This window comes from Capricornis sumatraensis, chromosome X (assembly GCF_032405125.1).
Source record: "Capricornis sumatraensis isolate serow.1 chromosome X, serow.2, whole genome shotgun sequence".
Lineage (NCBI taxonomy): Eukaryota > Metazoa > Chordata > Mammalia > Artiodactyla > Bovidae > Capricornis > Capricornis sumatraensis.
In genome coordinates this window covers 133,040,476-133,046,046 of record NC_091092.1, presented here as the reverse complement: position 1 = coordinate 133,046,046, position 5,571 = coordinate 133,040,476, and the positions used below count along the sequence as shown (strand labels likewise).

Here is a 5,571-nt window from a genome sequence, read left to right as displayed (position 1 = left end):
TGATAACAAGCTTACCGAGCATTGAATACTTACAAAATTCCTGACTGTGTGTGTTGTGTACCTATATAGATATCTGACCATATATGTCTGTTTCCAAGTCTATATCTCTTATCCTTACACATATATATACATATAAGGATACATATGTACACATTTATTACATATATCCTTATTTAATCTTCTCAACAACCTTTGAGTATATTATGATCTGTTTTAAACATGATAATCTAAGAGTGAGATGAAGTAATTTGCCTTAGGTATGCACAGAAAACAACAGAGAAAAGATTTGAAGCCAGTTCGTCTTGGTGCCTGGTGATACATCAGGGGCTTTATGACCCATGTGGGCCTGGGAAATGAAACAATACATTTTACAAAGGAGCACTTGAGCTGGGGTTTTCAGCATAATTTTGTTTCAGATCATTCAAGAGGACTATGAAAAAAGTTGAAAGGCTGAAAATTGTGAGCCTTGATGTTTGCAACTGTGAAGACTTCCGTATGTTTGGGGGGAGAAGAAATAAATCAACATGAGCAAAATGCAAGGTCTGCCTGTGGTGACGGTGACGGGAAAAAGGAGATGCCCAGACTGCAGGGGGAGGAAAGCAGGCTTGAACCCCAGCTAAGGCACATTGGCTCAGATGACCCCAATTTCCACCGTGACATTGAGAGAGGTGACTGAAACCCAAATGAAGTCATTTGATATTCTATTTGTGGTGCTATATGCCTTTGTCCCGAGTTTCTACCCTTTGAAGTGACAGACTTCCCTAAAATTAGGCAAATTAAATGTGAGCAAATCCCATATATGTGCATTGACCTCAGACATCATAACTCAGGTAGTTTTTGAATACTTGGATTCATTTTCCCCTCAATATTCAATGTAGTTTTCACTACTTTCCATCCTTGAGATGTGTCCAGACAGTCATCTCAGCTCGAAGGCAAGCATAGAGACTGATACTACTGTATTTGTCTTAGAATCTTGGAAATCAGTGATTGAACTGATCCTGCTTCCCAACATTATCTGCGTGTCAGCACCAAATTATTATAAATCCAACATATTTCCCAAGTGCATTTAGTTTGAAGGATTCAAACTGTTTTCTGGATTCTTTATTAATCCTCACAATATATACAGGAGGTACCCGCTCTCAAATGTCAGGCCCACTTTACAGATGGAGGATTTGAGCAGCTTAACCAAAGATGTGTCAGCCGCATCCTCAAAGGAGTGTGGATCCAGCACAGCCATGACTGTTTCATTCCTGGTTGTTACTCTCTTTATTACTGAACGTGGCTTCTCTGGGTTTCACTCTGGTGCTGGTCTTTGGATGGTTACTAGGCAACTTGAGCTGTCACAGCCTGGCTGCTTCGAAATACCAGAGCATCAAAGTCCTATAAAAATGACGCAAAATCTTCTCATTGTACACACATTAAATTTAGTTTAGTACGATGCCATTCCAGTGAGGATAGGCCAGGAAAAACGAAAAGCTTTGAGAAGCAACCAGTGTGCCTCTGATGGACTGGATTAATTTTAGGCTGATAATTATTACAGGTGTCAGCACACAGAAGAGATGAAAGTATAGCTGCTTGCTGTAGAGAACATCAAGCCCAAGGCACTCGAATAAATACTTATGCCACGTGGAAAGATGATGTAAAGGGGATGGTGAGGGGTCAAGGTGGAAGACAGAAATCATCCAATAGCGCAGGTGACTTGATTTTGCCTGCTCTGAGCTTGCCTGGTGATTTCAAAACAGCAAAGCAAAAAGGTGAGTGAGAGGAGGAAAACAAGCTCTGTGCAGTCGCGTAGACCCACACAGGCCTGGTTATGGGAAGCGGGTTTTGTCTTCGGGGAAAGAGGAGGGTGTGAGATGTGGTCCTGGGCCTTGCAAACAGCAGCAGAGCCACAGGCTGGCAGCACAGTCCTTACACGTAGGCAGGGAGGGGCCGACTGAACCTCCAGCTCCCATCGGCTCTGCATACGTTGCTGGCAGTGCTTTCATTCCATTCTGTTTAAAGAGGGGGTATTTTGACCAGACCTCACAAGTAAAAAATTCAAATTTTCTAAATTTGTAAAAGTGTGTCTACTCAAGTCTTATTATAAAACTATACTAATCAAGACAATGTGGTATGAGTGGAAACAATGAAAAAAAACTATCCATGAAAAAACATATAGATTCAAGAAATATACTCAGACATGTATAGATGGGAGAAGGCAATGGCACCCCACTTCAGTACTCTTGCCTGGAAAATCCCATGGACGGAGGAGCCTGGTAGGCTTCAGTCCATGGGGTCGCTGAGAGTTGGACACGACTCAGTGACTTCACTTTCACTTTTCACTTTTGTGCATTGGAGAAGGAAATGGCAACCCACTCCAGTGTTCTTGCCTGGAGAATCCCAGGGACAGTGGAGCCTGGTGGGCTGCCGTCTATGGGGTTGCACAGAGTTGGACACAACTGAAGCGACTTAGCAGCAGCAGCAGCAGCAGCATGTATAGACGACTGATTTGCAACAGGGGTGCACAGAGAAAGAATAATCTTTTTCAACAAAAGTTGCTGAAACAATTGGAAATCTGTATGCAAATATGTGAACTTTGAACAAGGCTTCACACCATCCCCCTAAATTCACACAAAATGCAGCATAGAGCTAAATGAAAAGTCTAAAACTATGAAAGTGCTGGAGGGAAATATACAACAAAAGTCCATGTGAGCATGGATTCAGCAAAGATTTCAGAGATATGACACCAAATAAATTTATAAAATAAAAATTAGATAGATTTCATTTCACCAAAATTAAAAACTTCTGCTCTTATTGTCAGAGAAGGCAATGGCACCCCACTCCAGTACTCTTGCCTGGAAAATCCCATGGACGGAGGAGCCTGGTAGGCTGCAATCCATGGGGTCACTAAGAGTCAGACACGACTGAGCGACTTCACTTTCCCTTTTCACTTTCATGCATTGGAGAAGGAAATGGCAACCCACTCCAGTGTTCTTGCCTGGAGAATCCCAGGGACGAGGGAGCCTGGCGGGCTGCCGTCTATGGGGTCGCACAGAGTCAGACACGACTGAAGCAACTTAGCAGCAGCAGCAGCAGCAGCTCTTATTGTATGTTAACTATATTTCAACAAAGCTGTTTAAAATAATTTTTAAAATTTTGTGGGACAATCAATCCCTGAGATGTAATTCACGCCTGCCTGTGTGCTCCCTTCCCCAGCCCCACTCAACCTCACAGATAGACAGAAGAACTCTGTCAAAATGGGTCCCTTAAAACCCCTCTGATTCCATGTGGTTCTGCCCAGGGAGGCACTTTGACTATGCAATATCATCCTGATATCTTGCTGACAGACTGCAGAAGGGATTACAGACAAAGTAACTGCTGTCACAATTACAACTCATAAATAATAGCCAGTAGCTTATGCTCGCTCAAGAAAGAGATGCTGCTGTTTTTCATTTCTTCAGAGTTCTAGCTAATGCAATAAGCCTTAAAAAGTAAAGAAGCTATGTAAATATTGGAAGAGTAATATTACCCTGATTTGCAAATGATATGATCATTTCCTAAAAAACATCAGGCACAATTAAAAGTAAATTATTGTATTTCAGGTAAAATAATTTAGTAAGGTACTGGTTACCAGGACAAATATTTTAAAAATCAATTCATTTACTAGTAGAAACCAGATAGAAATGAAAATGGGAAAAAAATCACATATACATCCCATTAACAATAGGACAAAAGCTATAAAATATACAGGGGAAATTTTAACAAAGAAATGTAAGATTTATTTGAGAGAGAGCTATAAATTTCACTGAGCAACATAAAACAAGACCTGAATATAGAGATATACCATGCTCCTGGAGAGAAAGTCATAATGTAATAAAAATGTTTATCCTTTTCAAATAAATATATCAATTTCATATAATTTCAATCAGAAACAAAACCAGCTTTCTTTTTAAATTTAAAATAATTTAAGAATGTATAGGGGAAATGTCTATTTAGTTCTTTGGCCCATTTTTTGATTGGGTCGTTTATTTTTTTGGAATTGAGCTGCAGGAATTGCTTGTATATTTTTGAGATTAGTTGTTTGTCGGTTGCTTCATTTGCTATTATTTTCTCCCTTATTATTAGGCTTCCCTGGTGGCTCAGACGGTAAAGTGTCTGCCTACAATGCAGGTAGACCCAGGTTCGATCCCTGGGTTGGGAAGATCCTCTGGAGAAGGAAATGGCAACCCACTCCAGTACTCTTGCCTGGAAAATCCCATGGACAGATGGAGCCTGGTAGGCTACAATCTGTGGGGTCACAGAGAGTCAGACACGACTGATTGACTTTACTTTTCTCCCATTCTGAAGGCTGTCTGTTCACCTTGTTTATACTTTCCTTTGTTGTGCAGAAGCTGTTAAGTTTAATTAGGTCCTATTTGTTTATTTTTGCTTTTATTTCCAAGATTCTGGGAGGTGGGTCATAGAGGATCCTGCTGTGATTTATGTCGGAGAGTGTTTTGCCTATGTTCTCCTCTAGGAGTTTTATAGTTTCTGGTCTTACATTTAGATCTTTAATCCATTTTGAGTTTATTTTTGTGTATGGTGTTAGAAAGTGTTCTAGTTTCATTCTTTTACAAGTGGTTGACCAGTTTTCCCAGCACCACTTGTTAAAGAGATTGTCTTTACTCCATTGTATATACTTGCTTCCTTTGTCAAAGATAAGGTGTCCATACAGATGGCTAACAAACACATGAAAAGATGCTCAACATCACTCATTATCAGAGAAATGCAAATCAAAACCACAATGAGGTACCATTTCACGCCAGTCAGAATGGCTGCAATCCAAAAGTCTATAAGAAATAAATTCTGGAGAGGGTGTGGAGAAAAGGGAACCCTCTTACACTGTTGGTGGGAATGCAAACTAGTACAGCCACTATGGAGAACAGTGTGGAGACACGGGGATGATCCAGAGAGATGATATGGGGTGGGAGGTGGGAGGGGGGTTCAGGATTGGGAATTCATGTACACCTGTGGTGGATTCATGTCAATGTATGGCAAAACCAATACAGTACTGTAAAATAAAATAAAGTAAAAATAAAAATAAAAATAAAAAAAACCTGGAAATAGAACTGCCTTATGACACAGCAATCCCACTGCTGGGCATACACACTGAGGAAACCAGAATTGAAAGAGACACGTGTACCCCAATGTTCATTACAGCACTGTTTACAATAGCCAGGACATGGAAGCAACCTAGATGTCCATCAGCAGGTGAATGGATAAGAAAGCTGTGGTACAGATACACAATGGAGTATTACTCAGCCATTAAAAAGAATACATTTCAATCAGTTCTAACGAGGTGGATGAAACTGGAGCCTATTATACAGAGTGAAGTAAGCCAGAAAGAAAAACACCAATATAGTATACTAACATATATATATGGAATTTAGAAAGATGGTAATGATAACCCTGTATGCGAGACAGCAAAAGAGACAGATGTATAGAACAATCTTTTGGACTCTGTGGGAGAGGGAGAGGGTGGGATGATTTGGGAGAATGGCATTGAAACATGTATAATATCATATATGAAACAAATCACCAGTCCAGGTT

At 40.4% G+C, this 5,571-nt stretch overlaps 1 non-coding gene across 1 annotated transcript; it reads left to right on the top strand.

Moving 5' to 3' along the window:
- The first annotated feature begins 4,110 nt into the window (after window positions 1-4,110).
- On the top strand, window positions 4,111-4,183 carry TRNAC-ACA (transfer RNA cysteine (anticodon ACA)). Its single transcript has one exon. It is a non-coding gene; the product is annotated as a tRNA-Cys (tRNA).
- The last annotated feature ends 1,388 nt before the right edge of the window (window positions 4,184-5,571 follow it).